Genomic DNA, 17332 nt, shown 5'->3' on the forward strand with positions numbered 1-17332 from the left:
AAAAAAATAACAATCCTAAGCAGACAAGCGGACAGTGAGCCGAGTATAGATGGAGGGTGAAGGGTGAGGCTGATAGAGCCCTGACGATGATGGTCTCAGAGGAACATCATTAAGCTGATGAGAATCACAACAAGGCAGTAATTGGTGATAAGCTGATGCATGGTGAAAGTGATCCAGGGATCATGATAGCAGAAACACGCACACACAGACACACACACACACAAACACAGTACACCTCAGTGACAGACAACCCAGCGAGCAGACTGCGAGGCTGGCAGACATGCAGGGTCCTGGTCAAAGAGCATTATTTAGAGTACATGACTGCATGCAAGCACGGCACCAAACAGCTTTCATTACGCCAGTCTGCTGGCCTGCTAATGCTTGTTCCCCCAGCTACCTTGGCCGGCCATTCAGTCAGACAGACACACAGGCCCTGACCATCAGCCGCCAGTCCATGCAATCAGCCGCCTGCTATCAGCTCTCTAATTGGATCAGTGGCACGAATGTGATTACAGCAGGCGTATTTATTTACATAATAATTATTACCGCCCTCCCCAGAGGAGCCAGGGGAGAACGCCAGGGTCTGGGGAGAGATGAAGGGTGGGATAGAAGGGAGGGAAGAGAGGGAGGAGGGTGGACAGTGAAAACAGCAGGAAGGGTGAAGAGTCTTCCTGTTGAGAAAAACAGACAGACCAGGAGACAAACATGGGAAGAATGAAAGCAGATTCACAAAAATGTGAAAACATCAGTGTGCATTTTTTTCTTTGACAAAGAAACGTCATTATGACGCTTGTCTACGCAAGTCACACACAGAGCCAAACTTACTGTCATTTCCTTATGGACATGAATGGACTATGATGCAAGTTGCAGGGTTTGTTTTCTCCTTTTAGCATTTTACAGTACGTACACTATGTACAGTCAGGTGGAAACAGGCCCAAAACAGCTGCTGCAGAGAGGACTTAATGGTTCTCATTTTTAAAATGAGGTATACTGAAACTTGAAACAAGCCAGCCAGAGACGGCATTTTCAACTGATTTACTGAGCTAACATTAGCTTATTCAGGTAGCTAGTTGCCACGGCTAAAATCTGTTAGTGACGGATGAGAAGTCTGACTTGGCGCTAATCTGCATATACGTTATTCAGGATCAGCAGGGGCTAAGGTGGATGTGTCTTAACAAACATTCAGTTGCTGTCTTCTTGACAAAATGCCTTCATCTGTTGGAGTTGATTGTGTGGTCTGAACTCAGGCTAACCAGATTAGCATGCAGGTAAGGAGAAAATGGAACCAGGTTAGCCATTAGCACGCTGATGGCAGGGACCTCAGATATTGCAATCTCTGTCTGGGGATGCAGTTTGGCCTGGTGCCAGACTCGCTCCTAACTCCCCTTCTTCATACTAACATGTACTGTACATAATGACGTACACTGCACAAACTCACAGATGCATGGGCAGATTAATTTGGTCTCATAATTTCACAGAGTGGGGAGCAAGCTTTCCGATACTCCCTACACAACATGAATTTCCAATTTTGCCAATGGCTAGTGACGTGATACGTCTTTACTGTTTGAACAAAATTTAGATAAATTTTGCCCCCCAGAGGATCCTTCCCCAACTCAATATAAATACAGCTCTCGATTTCAATAACAGAGGCAGACAGACAGAGAGAGAGACGGAGGGAGACAGACAGAGAGGGATGGAGGGACTCTGGGGACACAGTTGCGTTTACGTTTGCTGCCATTGAAGTTGTCCAAAGCCTGGCTTTGCTTGCCGCTTAATGGTGCTTAATCACGGAGCTCCTAAAATAGGCCATTATATCAGCACTGAGCTCTAGAATTACACAGAACCCTCAGGGCCTGAACAACAGTGCTTTTGTTAATAAGCTGCCATTAATCAGATCCATTACGGAAGCCACTGGTTCAACGGGCGGCACCACGGTTGATAAATACCTCAAGAATAAAAAACAATTTACTCACCTAGTCTAAACCGCAGTTGATATGTGTGTACGTGTGTGTGTGTGTGTGTGTGTTAACACAGAGGCTGGGTGGGACAGGAACCACGCAGGCTGACTAAAGACACCCAGAGGACTGGTAGCAGAGCTGGTGTAAATATTCCTAAGTGTGTTGAAGATAGAGATTAATACTACGCACTGATTATTACGGAGCTGAAACAGCAAATATCTGCTAACCTCATTTATGGAAAAGACTGTAAAGCCTGTAAAGAATGAAGCTTTTCGACATTACTCGGTGATGGACACCCATCAGACATTTGCTGTCGTCACAAAGGCTCCTCGGGGGGCAAACACTGCTCATGCTAATGGAGGCTAATCAAATATCCACAACCCTATTCTCACTAACAGCCACAGAGGCTGTGCAACTGTTTTTGCACTGTTAAGCCATTGATCTGCACTTTTGAAGACTTATTAACAAACCACTAACACGACCGTCAAGTTGACAGATGATCAAAGGAGCTAACTGAAACACGTCTACTTGAGCATTTTGTGTTTTAACATTGAAAGATACACATTTTTTCAGTTCACCCAGTATCAGTTTTTCAACTTTTCACCACTCATTTTCTTTGTCACTCAGTTATAGCATCACATGTGCGTATGCACTCTCTCCACTCATTACTGCCACTCCTGTTAATCAGTTGTGTCTTTCCCATCAATCTCTCCCTCCTTCTCTCTGTTTCAACCCCCCATCCCCTTCCCCCCTGTCGTCTCCCCACCCTATCTGTCTCTCTCCACTCAGCCAGAGACAGACGCAGGGCTCTTCATAGCAGATAAAGCCGCTAATTTCATTAATTATGAACCAATATGTTACAGTGTATGTGTGTGCGTGTGTGTGTCTGGAGTAATGGGGGAGGGGGGGACTGAGGGTCCCCTGAACTGGCATCTGGTCCACTCTGGAATCCAGGGAACAAGGGAATAGAAAGGAAGAAGGAAGAGACAGGAGCAGAAGGAGAAAATTAGAGAAAGATGAAGGACAAAAGTGAGAGGAAATGGCACAACAAGAGAAGAGGATGGGGACAACTAGAAAAAGGACAGGAAGGGCTGATGCTGTAGAGAAAGAAAGGAGGGAGACAAAGAATGAAGAAGACACTTTGCTGTAGAGAAAACGTGGTCAAATGAACAGAAGTGACAGATTCCTGGACTGATGTGACTTTTATAATCTGATTCTTTGCATCAGTTTTATGTGCTTTCATTGCTGCACAGGGTCTGAAACACCTGCTGGCTGGTTTATGTTCAGAGACTATTTTTTTAATGAATGAAGTGCTACATCACTAGCATTAACCAAGACCTGTGAGAGTGTGAACATAATCTTAAAACAGTTTAATAATGCTGTTGTCACTATAGGGGGGTATTTTGGTGGGAAACAAATACATTTTACTGCTGTATTCAGTATTAATGTATTTGTGACCTGTGGAGTTAAGGTGCTTGATCAGTGTTTATAAACTGTTCAAAGACTCGATCCGAGAATGATGCCTGAAAGATTTCAAGCAAGCTAAATGTCTGTATCTGTCGGGGAGTCCAAATGTAGTGTTGTGAAAACAGGGCTCAACAGTGCGAGCATTTCACTCGTATTTGTGAATAAAAATAGATGTGTGCAAACTGTAAAATGTATTTAGGACAATGTGTGCAAATAAAAAGGATTACAACATTCAGCTGAAAAAAGGTTGATAACACAACAACGAGGATGACATGGTCACTGTGCTGAACCAATGCTGTCCATTGAAAAAAAATCACATGATCCACTAGGGCCCACTAGACACCACCTTTTCTTTACTTTGATCCCAGTCCTGCTGTGGACCACTGGTTGAGCTCAGAGTGGGCCAGACGACCTGCTTACAAAAGCTGCTGGACCAGTCATATCCTTTGTGTCTAAATGGACATGGACTGAGCAGACTTTTTTTGGCATCTACAACTACAACCTACTTTATCACGGGCATGTCTTTGGACTGTAGGAAGAAGCCGAACTCGGAACCTTCTTGCTGTGAGGTGACAGTGGTAACCACTGCACCACTGTGCCAGTGTGATCATTAATTACATAATTATTAAATGAATACAGTTGAATCAGAAATAATCAAAAACCTAGTGTACTTTTTGTATTCACACCTTTTTGTAAACAATTAAATCATTTTGCTTGTAAGTTTTATTGTATTCTTTTATTAAGGGAAAACACATTTGATACATTTTCATTGCGCCCCTAAAGTTTTTCATGCTTATGCTGATATGGTGCTTGATGATGGTGGTGGAAAGCACCATTTAACACATCAGTCCGAACTCTCCCATGGACATAGGCGAGAACTGGTGACTGTGAAGGCCCAACAAAGGCTCATCAAACCATTCAGTGACCTACTGTAATCTTGTTTCTCCACTCATTTTTCAGGTTTTTCCTTTAATTTGTCTCTCATCTGTATATAGATCAATACAAATCAAAAACAGACTTGACAACTCTGATAACCATGGAAGCCTATTTCTGCCAACATGATTAAAAAAAGATCCCTTAAGTCACTATAATGAGAAACTTTCTTTAAATAATGACTTGGTACTGCTAAGCTGAGATACTTAGTCATTATTTCAACAGTTTCACATCATGATGACTTACAGGATCTTTTTTTTTTAACATCACAGTGATGGAAATGGGCTCCCATAGTTAACAGACTTGTCTCACTGGTTTGTTTTATTCACACAGAGACTAAATCAAAGCAACACTGACCCTTTAATCATTTTTATCACCACTGCACACTCACACTCAACTTGCAGGGTTACTAAATACTGTGTGATAACCTTGCCTGCGAGCTGCTCAGATTTTGAGATGTTGGAGTCTTACGCCTGTTCTTCTGTGTGTCCCTAACAGGTGTGTCCCTCACGCTACACTGCCTCCTGCCTCTCAGCTCCATCTTCCCCTCTCTCTCGTTCAAACATACACAAACACACGCTCCACACTCGTACACACACACCACACACACACAGACAGCCTAATCAGTCGCGCTTCACGTCCAAAAGATGGCACACGGTGTGAGCTGGATAAATAGCGGAGGCGCATGTGTCTTTGGTATTAATAGTAATTGTGTGTGTAAACTGTTTCACATCAACCCACTCTATTACAACAGCTGCCCTGCAAATCACCACAGACTGTGGCAGCTGATGACTTGTGAGTGTGTGTTTGTGTGTGCGTGGGTGTATGTGTGTGTGACAGAGAAAACAGGAGCCTCCATAAGCACATCCACATTTTAACAAAGGTGAATGGATTCATGTGACGCACATGCGTTTTATGTGACAAAGGTGACCAAGTGCACTTTTATTGGAGGATTATTGCCATTTCATTGGTTGATAAATAAAAGGTTTAACAGTCCGGATATTGGAGGGAAGCGACAGTATTGGATGGGTGTGTTGTGTGACTTATACACCAGTGGACAGCTCAGGTTGTTAAATTGTACTCATAAGCCAGCAGTTAAATGTTGGTTAATGATGTGCCCAGAAACACAGAGAGACAGACAGCAGAGTGACCTTTGGACTCCGCAGAGTGTCCTCAGGATAATCCCTGGTCATAAATATCACCCAATTCACTCTGCACGTACACACAGCCATGGACTAGTACACTATAAAGTAAGTGCACACACACAATCATTGGTTTTTGTCCTACTGTGGAGAGGTCCTGTGGTCCATAAGGGTCAGTGGTGGTTGTCACAGTCATTGCTGTGCACAAACACAAACACACACACACACACACACACACACATCTTCACCGCCCTGGCCACAGACGCCTAGCCATGCCTCATGATTAGCATTGCCTGCTCCATGCTTTTGTTTTTTTGCTTTGTTTGTTTGCCACTGTGCAGAAATATTTCTGTGGAATCTAGCGTGATTGCACCATAGGTTAGCGACACCCATCTATTACAGCAAAGAAGAGCCTTGTATTTAGACTTGCCTCAGCGGCATCTATATTTATCAGCGCATGCCTAGCCAGGGCCAGACGCAGGCCCAGTCGCTCCACTTTACTGCTGAGCTTTTCGCCACACATTCCAACAGCCATCACGATACATGTCTAAAACTGGCCTGAAGATGAACACCAATTCCACAAGTCAGAGTTTGTGTCATTGGTGCATGTGGAAAATTATTCGTAGCTTTATTCAAGGCCAGTTTTGAGGAGTTCAAGTATTTCATTTTGTGAGAACGTGAATATGATGTTACACTCAACAAATTGAACACTGATAATGTGATAATGTATAATAAAGACAAAACCACTTAAAAAGGATCAAGTAGTACTATAATATAGTTTGATATCACACTATCTGGACTTTTCAGTCCGAGTGGTCCATTACACATAATGATGCACATAATGAGTATGCTTTGCTGACCTCTATACAAACATCACTGAACTAATTCAAAACACTGCATTCTATTAACAGCACATTTTACTGGAAACATCAGAAATGAGGGATAAAATTTTCCACATGACAAAAAACTAGCAATCACAGAGGCTTTAACATAAGACACTGCCGTCTGTCCAGTCATCTTCAATACAAACACAACATCCTTGGGTGCGTATAGAATCATAAAGAGTCAACATTAGATCATCGATCTTTCACCTGCTCAATAAAAAGTATAACTGCTGCTACAAAAATCCCTTTGTAGCAGTTTGTGGTGGAAATCTGACCAAATCACTGGATGCTTCTTGTAAAGAATAAACAATAAATCACTAATGTTTAACTCATGGACAGGTATTACTCATCTAGATGGTTGACTAACATCACATGAGTCCTGCTGATATCACTGTGCATTTACTCAGCTAAAGTTTAGATGCTATATAAAGGAAGAATTTTCTCATGTTGTGATCATGGATGGAGAGTGAGCCCCAGAGCACAGATATGTAAAAGGCTACCAGTCCTGCTAGTTTCCAGATTCTTTGTTGTCTGTATTTAGTCATTTTGTGCCTCTTTTTAGTTGTTTTGTGTCTCTTAGTTGTCATTTTGCATTCCTATTTAGTTGTTTTATGTCTCTTTGTAATTGTTTTGTGTTGCTTTTTAGTTGTCTTGTGTGTGTTCAAGGGCATTTTGCATCTCTTTTTAGTAACTGTGTCTTTGTGGTTGTTTTGCATCTACAATGACATTTCAATCAGTTGCAGAGGGGCAGTTTAAACCTGCTCATAATCCGATAAAAAGAAAAATTGTGCCAGGTAAACAATTTAACCCGATTACTTCAGGTTAAACGTTCTTTCCAAAAACGTCAGCAGAGAGTTTGTTCTTAATGTAAACTCTTAAAGAACTGAATATTAGTGGACACCTAGACAGCAGGAAAATAAGAAATAACAACCTATTTGGACAAGTCCACAAAAGAATTAACAAAGCTGGGATAGAGCAAAGTGCTGAACAAAGTAAAAACTGCTGGAAAACTCTGAAGACACCTATTATCCATGTACATATACATATCCATATACATATGGTCATACTGATCACTTTTGCATGTCACACACACTTTGGATTCTAATGCGTCTGTGCATGTAAACACCGGACTGTTTAAAATCACACCCCATGTAAACAATCCAAATCCTCAATCAGAATGAAAATATGTGTGCATCTAACCGATTTTTGATCTCATGACAGTTGAGGAAAAGGACTTTAAAGCAGTTTTGGTTGCTAAAGAGCACCTGTGTTACTGCACAGCTTCTGTGCCCTGCCCCATTATCGCTTCACACAACCCAACACACTCTTGTTTATCATGTTTGCAGGCGCTGATTCCCTAAATAATGCAGGATGAGAGAGAAGTGAGGGACTAACTGTGTGTGTGTGTGTGTGTGTGTGTGTGTGTGTGTGTGTGTGTGTGCGCGCGCGCGCGTGTATGTGTGCATTTTTTCTGCATTTGTGTGAAAGTTTCTCTGAATGTGCAGGTGGTCACATGTATGTATGCTTCCATATGCATATGTGTGTGTGTGTGTGTGCATCCAAATCCAGGTTTACATGTGCATGGCAAGATGAAGATAAAAACTGAGCAAAGAGAAAAAAACCAGAAAATCAGAGGGAGGGGTGAGAGTGAGCAGAGGTGAATCAAGCAAATCATCACTTTGACTTAAAAACACACTCATTATGTGCAGTCATGAATAATTTTGCACCAAAACACTAATTTTGCATTAGACTTACAGTACGCTGATTCGGCAGCTCAGAAATATTCATACACTCGTGGGGATTTTTGTGTTTTTTTTTCTCATTTAGTGATGCTTTCCTGGCACTGAGAGCGCCACGGTGAATATAGGTCATATACGCAGTGGGCTCACTGGTGGCACTAAGGATGGTGCTGCAGGTCTCCTGGCGACAGCACCAGTACCAAGGGAGTACCCTCTGCACTGGCTTGGCTTCTGTATATACACATATACACACAGACACACAAACACACACACATACGCACAGCTAGCACACCATGTTGCTATTAATACAGCCACAGCCATTTTAATATTTAATTGCGTTGATGGACTGCATCTGTGCTGCTCTGTGATGCAAACATTATTATACATACTAAGTGGCTTAATTGTAATTAGAGCTGAAAATTTAATTAAACTCAACAATAAAGGAAATCGCAGCATTTTTTTTTACTGAGCAGACCTTTCCTTCCCCCTCACTGCATTTTAACTCCTTCTGTGCTGCCGCGCTGCTCTTGTCCAGATGCCTTGGCTCAGCTGGTGGGTTAGTTTTATCGCAGACCAATGCTGTTTTGAAGACTTATACATTTAAATATAATAAAACAGGACATGTTGAACAAATTATGTAATAGTGAAGTCTGATCTATTTTTACCTTTAAGCTATTTTTGGGACAGATCAATAATTAGATCAAAATTCTAAAAATATGTCCTACAAGTCAATTTTATTTATATAGCACCAATTCACAACAGAAGTTATCTCGAGGCACTGTACATATAGAGCAGGTCTAGACCATACTCTTTATCTTTTAATTTACAGAGAGAGACCCAACAGTTCCCACCATGAGCAGCACAAGGTGACTGTGGCAAGGAAAAACTTCATTTTAAGAGGCAGAAACCTCGAGCAGAACCGGACTCAGGGTGGGCGGTCACTGTGGCTCAATGGCTTAGCTGTTACTTTCAGTTTCCTTTGTCATATCTGGCACTTTTTGGGGATCATCCTCTTAAATATGGGAGTTATTCCAGACGCTTGACTTTTTGAACCTCTTCTTGGCATAGCTGTAACCTGTAGCCTGTCACATGGTCACATGTCACCACCTAAGTGTCAGTACTGGTGGTGTAAATGATGAATAATGTTGGATTTCGGTTTCTTATTTCATGGGGTATTTGGGATTTTTGTGGTGTTGCATATGTAAGATTTATTTTTATTTTTTTATTTGTACATCAATTACCATGACAATAGGAGAAGCTTCAACGCTTTTTTGGGTCAGTCCTGAAAATCACTGTTGTCTTATTGTTGATCATTCAAACTAAAGGTGTTTTCCTTATGCCACCCTTAAAGGAATAGTTAAACATTTTGGGAAATATGCTTACTCGCTTTTGCAGGGATTAAAAATAGAAGATCAATGCCACTCTCATATCTGCCTATTAAATATGAAATAATTTAACAAACAACACGTGTTAATTAGTGAGCTTTAGTGGTGTTGCTAGGTGGAGTTAGCTAGGCTGTTTTTCCCTGTTTCCAGTCTCTATTGCTAAGCTACATTAACTTTCTCCTGGCTCTAGCTTCATATTTAACAGACAGATATATGGACATATCAATCTTCTCATCCAACTCATAGCAAGAAGACAAATAGGGGTATTCATCAAAATTTCAAACTATACCTCTCAAACAAAGCAACACACCCCTACATCCCTTTGTCACAGGTTACAGGCATCTCTATGATGTTTCAAAACTAAAAATTGTAAATTTTTAAAACTAAAAAGGGTAAACGTTTTTTTTTAAAAAGTCTCAAAATATGAAACTTATTTGTGTGGCAAAAATATATATTTTCAGATTATCCATCCTATTATGGATATGACCACTCAGATTTTATTTTGCACCCAATGTTGGGAACCACTGATCTGGGGCAAACTTTTCAATCAATTCTACAATAACTCAGACTTGAAACTAGAATATATCAAACATAAACAAGTAAAAAACTGTCCCATGTCTCATATTTCCCAACAAAACTGCCATTATAAACACACACACACACACACACACAGATGCATGCACCAGTGGCCGTCTGGTGGTGTGTGTATTATTCATCAGGAGCGAGGCATGTCAGTGTGGAGTGTTTGCGGCCTGGTGTGTAAACAGCTGTGTGTTGCTTGACATGCTTTTGCACTCTCAGCTCAGCGCTAACCGGGTCTGTTGGTACTGATCAGACCAGAGCTGAGGCGACAGGACGGCCTGCCAGACAACAACCAGCCACTGGCCTGGCCCTGCCCGCCCCCCATCCACACACACACACACACACACACACACACACACACACTCACTCAGGCACTTAAATTGTCACATAAATTGACAGACCCTCACATAGGGTAAATATGAAAAACACACACACACATAAACACACAAGCTGAGCCCCGGTAACAAATCAACACAGCTTTACAGTAATACATAAATAAATGAACAGACCTCCAATCTGTCTTGGGTTTTTGTTTCAAGTTACATGACTCTTCTCGAGCTGCTGGCTCCATGTCTGGAGATAATAGTTGGGTGGAGACCAGAGGATATTTTCTTCAATAAACTAAGAACAAAGACACATCGATTTCCTAAGAACCAAATAATGTGGTACCTCAAGAACAGCCTGTAAACAAGGTGAGAGTGTGTGAATCAGAAACTGTTGCAGCTTCAGTAGCAAATCCACAGTGCTGATTTAGGCTGCAGTGTTGTTTTGTCCATTTGCAGTTCTTGTTCTTCATCTGTGTCTTTTTAAATCTTTTTTTTTTTTTTGCCTTTGGTGATATGAAAATACCAAGAGAAAAAGAAACATTAGATGTTGGTTGACTCTCATCAGATTGTCATTGCACACTCATAGCACGAACATGTGAGTGTTAATATTCTGCCCATTTGCACTACTCATACAAAGATTACTGCAATTAGGCCATGCATGCAGTCAGCAAGGACACCATCAAATAGCTCCCCAGGTGGGAGCTCCTCCTTACATGAAGGTGAGCTCATCTCACACACATATCTTCTTTTGATTAAATTAACTTAAATTTGCTTCCCACGAACTGGCAGTTAAAGTCATGCAGCAAGCAGTGTAGCATATACATATACAATACTTCAAATGCTTAAAGGGAAGAAGTGAAAAGGAGTGAGAATGATTGACAGTGGGAGAAAAACAGGAGAGGATCAAAAAGGAAAAAGGAGGAAAAAAGGGGGAAGTTGAATTGAGAAACAGAAACAGAAACAGTGTTTGGAAGGAAGGGTTCAAATCGATGCAGGGAATAATGTATTCAATGCCCACTCTGTTTACAGAGCATGTAGCAGGCCTGATGATATCCAGACTTTTGGCCACGATCGAATGAAAACCTTCCACCAACTGCTTCTAATGCTTGTGTCTGAGAGGTTTTAGTCAAAAGCCTCAGCTCTGCAAACGTCATGCGAACAAGCAGTTTGAGGGCATCACACACTGTGTGCTAGAGTGGATGACTCTTCTACTTATTATGACCGAGTAGAAGGTATTACTAAATAGAGTATAATGCATGGCAGTCAGGACACTGTGGTGTAAAATCATTTATACCATCACCACCAAGATTTCAGATTGGCTGGTGTGAATTAACTTTTAGTAAGCAGGCAGGATAACTGGATACCTATAACAGTGTCTCAATTAATGCACTAGTGTTATTGTACAGTGTGTGCCTTTCCATCCACCTGTTTTCATGTGCATATTACAGATGCTATGGTGAGAAAACTGTCCCACTGGGTAATAAGGTCGTGACAACACCTGTGTTACCAATTACACCAGATATTTTACAAGACGTGTCCACTCCGTATCCGATTAGTGTTGCTTCCAGATGTTGCCACCTTCCTCAGACAAAGCTGCCTCAAAGTTTGTGACTAATGAGGCACCAAGTTGGAATCCAAAATATAGCCACATAGGCACTTTTGCTTTTTGCTTTGACACTAAATCCTCTATCATCAACTTGTTGGTTAACACTCTTCATGTCACATGTTCAGACTCTCCTATTTTGTGATGTGACTCTGCATTGCTAAAGCACAGAGGAGACACTTCTCTAATTGTAACGTCAGGCTAAGTATTGATAACTAGTATTGTTATAATATGACAATTGTTGTCTTTTTTTTAAAATTAACATTGGCATTACTGCTGATATGTGAAAATGAATCTAATGTGTTCTATGTCTATAAATAAAAAAGGTGTCTATAATGAAAAACAGTGGGGCCAGGGATGCAAGTCATGTAATCAGTGTGTGCCTGATTATTGTGTAACACCAACAACCGCAGCAACGCTATTGCATATGTCTATTAGCAGGATAATACTCTGAGTTTGTACATCCATGTAATGGATGACATCAAGACTAAATTTGGCGAGAACCTGACAAAGGAAAGGTTGTGACTCGGTTGTGGCTCCGAGCTTGAAAATAAGCTTGTGTCAAATAAAAAGTGAATAATAATAAGAAAAAAATAAATGGGATTAGAGTAAAAACACTCAAAGTAACATTCAATCAAAGGTGAGTCAACCAACAAAGCTCTGTAATCCGAATGGATCCAGGAAGTACCTTTCAGCATCATTAGCTAATTGAATCCAGTATTGATTCCATATCAGTAATAAGTGATATATGGGGCTCATATTAGTTATATTAGGTTAACTAGGCAGCCATAAGGTCATGTGCATGAGACATTTCGTATTCAGTCATAAATTGATCTGTCATGTTTTATTAGACTGGTGTGTTGCAGTGTGTTGTGTGTGTGGATACTTATTAAAAGCACAGTGTGGTTGATGCAGTGCAGGAGGCAGAAGTGGAGGCATTTTTACAATAAATGCACTCTGAGATATATTCATACATACAGTCAATCTGATTTATGTAATGTATATGTATTTTTTTTGGGCAGTGAGATAAAATAAGCAGCAATACCTTGTAAAAGCAGTGATAAGACAAAAACATTAAAATATTTAATAGCACAAAAGAGAAAAACCTGGAGGCTCACTTTTAGTTTTAGGACCAATATAAGGTGGTTATTTGATTTGTTGATCAACATAAAATTAAAATGCTATTCTGATGATCAATTTATCATCCAAGTCATTTTCCAAGCAAAAATGCAAAACATTCTTTGGTTTCAGCTTGTCATATGTGAGGACTGGATGTTTTTCCTTCTTCAGATTAACAATCAATTGAATTTAATAAGGCTTCAGACTATTGGTCAGCCAAAAAAAAAAAAAAAGGCAAAGTGAAGACATCAGCATGGGCTCTAAGAGATTCTGAATGGCAATTTTTTTCATTTCTTAGATGAAATGATTAACTGATAATGAAAATAACCATACAATTATATCTCTACACCAGCAACATCCACAAGTGTGATTACAACATTTACAGCTGAATTGGACTTGTTTAGAAGAACCTGTAGTCAGCAGAGATTTGTCAATTTTATTAGTGGAGGCTGGTTAAAAAAAAAATCTCATAAAAAAATTACCGGGCTGATACTCTTCTTGTAATTTCATCCATTTTTATAGGCTGGTCAAGGTTTAAAGCGCATAATAACCACTGCGGCAATGTGTTTTCCATGTTTTTATGACAGTCGAGTGTGATGTATTGGCAAACGACGTTGTAGTTAATGACAGCGCTGTTTTATGAGTGGTGTCACTTGTCAATGCAGTGTGTAACCAAACCCACACTTTGACCCCTGAGGGTGTGACACAAATGTTGGTGAATTTGTGTGTGTGTGCATATGTGTCTGATTGCATGCATCGCTGTGCATGTGTGCCCCTAATGTCCAACACTGCACCTTAATCAACACTGCTCAATGTAATTTGACCATTTGTAAGCATTACTGGATTAGCGCGCCAAATTATCTGCCATCCTCAGCACTGATATGAACAAATGCTGGAATCATAACCTGGACTTAATAGACGTATGTTCGGTTGATGTATCACACAGCTAATTTTGTGATTACATTTTCAGTGACCAGACCTTTTCCTGTCTGCTAATTGCAGCAGGTTAAGCAGCTAGCAAAGGCAATTTGAATCTATTGGGTCATGCTCCAAACACAGAGGTCTGTTCTCTGTGTGCACCGCCCCCCCCCGCATCAATCCTCAATGATGTGCATGCTGTGTGTGTGTGCGTGTGTGCGTGTGTGCGTGTTTGCTCATCCATTCCCCGTGAACTCTCGCCTTCATCCTATTGATGGCTCTCATGTGACCACCCTCTATAAAGCAGCATCTCCATTAAAATGAAATACATGTTCAGCAGTACAGCAGGCACTTTTTTATAACTCCAGTAAAAAAAATGAAAGTGTTTTACAGCGTTATTGTTTTCAGGCAGTGGGTAATGATAGAGATGAGGAGGTATTTTATGGGTATTTTATGGGGGTCGTCTTTATGGAGAATTTGGTGGTTACAGATATAATAAAGGGACTGATTCTCACGCTATGCTCTGACCTGATGCGACCTAGGGTTACCTGTGGCCGCAGTTTAAAATGTATTTTATTTAGAAAAAACCTGATTGAAAGTGAGCACAAACTCTGAATTCCCCAATCCCCCAATCAATATTTACATTAATCAACCACTGACTTCAATGTTTGAGCTCTCATGGAAAAAAAATCTGCGCGTCTGATGAATTTTCTAAAACACTCTCACCTTATTCGTATAATTTTCATAAAGTGGGGTTTGGGTAAGATCCACTCAGCTCTTTGATCTGTAGATGGGCAGCATGCTAACTTTTCTTGCCACATTATCACTGTACTGTCAATTTTACAGGTATCTAATAAAGAAAATGAGCTCCCTTTTGATGTTTGCTATTGTACCAGAGAGAGGAGAGCATGTCAATAACTCCAGTGACTGAGTGAGCGATTTCAAAAGGAATGAAGGAACCTCTAATGCGTCTATTAATGCCTGTATGTATATTTTACAAAGAACATACAGTATTTAAATAACCATAGTAAATAAATGGCTCAGGATCTGCATGAATTAATGACAAGCATCAGTGATCAAAAGTCAAATTCAAAGTGAATGCATTAATCACTATTATTTAATTCATATTCATTTAAAATGTAGAAAACCAATAGATGATTATGAATGTCCATCATTAGCTGCTTTTTCCCCTGATCGACAGTTATTCATTAGAAATGAGAGATGGATGGAAATCAGTGCAGATTCAGCAAATAACATCTGCAAACATAACTGACCTAACTCAAATTTTGACTAAAGATTATATACCTTTATAGCTACTTTTTACTGCAGATCTTTCAATGACTCCTTTATTATAGAAGGCAAGATTATGATTTTAAATATAAAGCAACTCAAAGTGCTTCACACTGTCCATTTAAAACACTGAATGAAAATAAACATAATAGAACAACTGATCAAGAAATTAATTTTATAGCCCCAGACTTAATTTTTAAAAAGCGGTGGCAGACATTTAAGTTAGTGTAGCCCTTACAACAGGGAACAAACCATCAAATATTTTAAATTTCCACCTGAGGCATTTCATAATACAGAAGCAAATCAGAGATGAGTTATGGCTGGTAATAGTAATAGTTCTAGTAAGCAATAAAAAATTGATCCACTGACACAGAAGCAGCCAACAGTGAATTAAGAACTGGAGTCACTCACTTTGTTGCTTAGACATAAATCATTTAAGTTACTATAGCCTGAGTTTGTGGTGCTGATAGTCTTGATATGGCCACTAAGATTTAGGTCTGCGTCGATAATGTCTTCTGATTTTGGTGAGCACTGCCTTTAAATCCTGCTTCTTTGGTACCATAGAGCAGTCTTTCCCAACCAGTGTGCCGCAGCACAAAAGTGTGCCATGAGAAATCATCAGGTGTGGCGTGGAAGATTATCCAGTTTCACCTGATTGGTACTCTAAGCGAGCGGCGTGTAGTGACAGGCAGAACAATTACATGCTCTCCCACTAGAGGCAGTATCTCGCTAAATACGAAATTACATAGTCATGCTACAAGTGAGACAACGCTGCAGCTCTGCCGTGGCTCAAAAAGGTTGGGAAACACTGCCATAGATAATTATTTTGCCTTTTAAGTGGAGGAAATTTTGGCAGATTAAATAACTGATTTATTAAAAGTAACTGATTAGTGCTGTCTGATTGTCCTCTCGTGCTGCATGATTAAATGATAGTACTACTAATACTACTGTTTATGTGTTTGTACTGGGAAGCAATGATAAGTTCAAACTGTGAACTGTGTGAGTATCAGCTTTTGAGGAACTAGAAATAAAACCGTTCGCAGTGTGACATCCATCTGTTTTAGAGTTTTTACAAGTGGCTGGGGAATTTTTCTCAGCTCAGAGAAGACTGAAGTTAAAATATGAAATTATCAAGGTTGAAGCTGTGAGGTTTTCACAGCACATTGGTGTTTGGTGTGTTCTCGTGTAGTGGTGGACGCTCGCAGCTCATTTCTGTCTGGGTGTGAGTAGATGCCAAGTGGCGCTGTAGTTATTCCCCCTCTCTCTTGCTCTCTCTCTGTGTTGTCCAGTGTGTTTACGATCCGTGGGCTGCAGTGGGCCAGAAAAGGCCCTCGATTGGCCCGGACTGAAGGCGCCTATGTGGGTCAGCTCTGGTTCCTGCACCCGCCTTCATCATCTTGACCACAGCCTCAAGCCCTGCCCAGGATAGTCTGGGCCTCAACTTGCAGGACACAGTGACCGGAGCCTGTCAGACTAAAGCCTGGGAACAAAATTCCGCTGGTCACTGCACAGACAGAGCTGATGGAGCAACATCCAGCCGGACAGGATGGTGTGAGAGGTGTGGAGAGTAGCAGGGTAAGACAGACAAACCAAAGGTGAGGGCAGCGCAACGTGGGCCATAGGAGTAAGAATTCAAAATGCTGCTTTCAGTCAACTTACAGGTACACAGACAGTTTTTCTCTCTAGAGCATAAACTTCCTACTCCAACTGGCAGCCTGCCCATCCCAACAGCACCACACACAGTGTCTGAGGTGAAGAGGATTTCACTCACAAGCTACGGCTGTGCTGTATGATTAACATCAAAATCATGATACAAAAAGGAATAGTTCACCGATATCAATATGTATATCATGTCACAGCAAGGAACACATATGCAAAATAACATAAAAAATAAGTTCATCATAAGTGATATGAACTTTTTCCTACTGTTAAACAAAGACTTCAGCTATTTATCTTTCATTTCTAATCATAGTTTACTTGGAGACA

This window comes from Lates calcarifer, linkage group LG1 (genome assembly GCF_001640805.2).
Source record: "Lates calcarifer isolate ASB-BC8 linkage group LG1, TLL_Latcal_v3, whole genome shotgun sequence".
NCBI lineage: Eukaryota > Metazoa > Chordata > Actinopteri > Centropomidae > Lates > Lates calcarifer.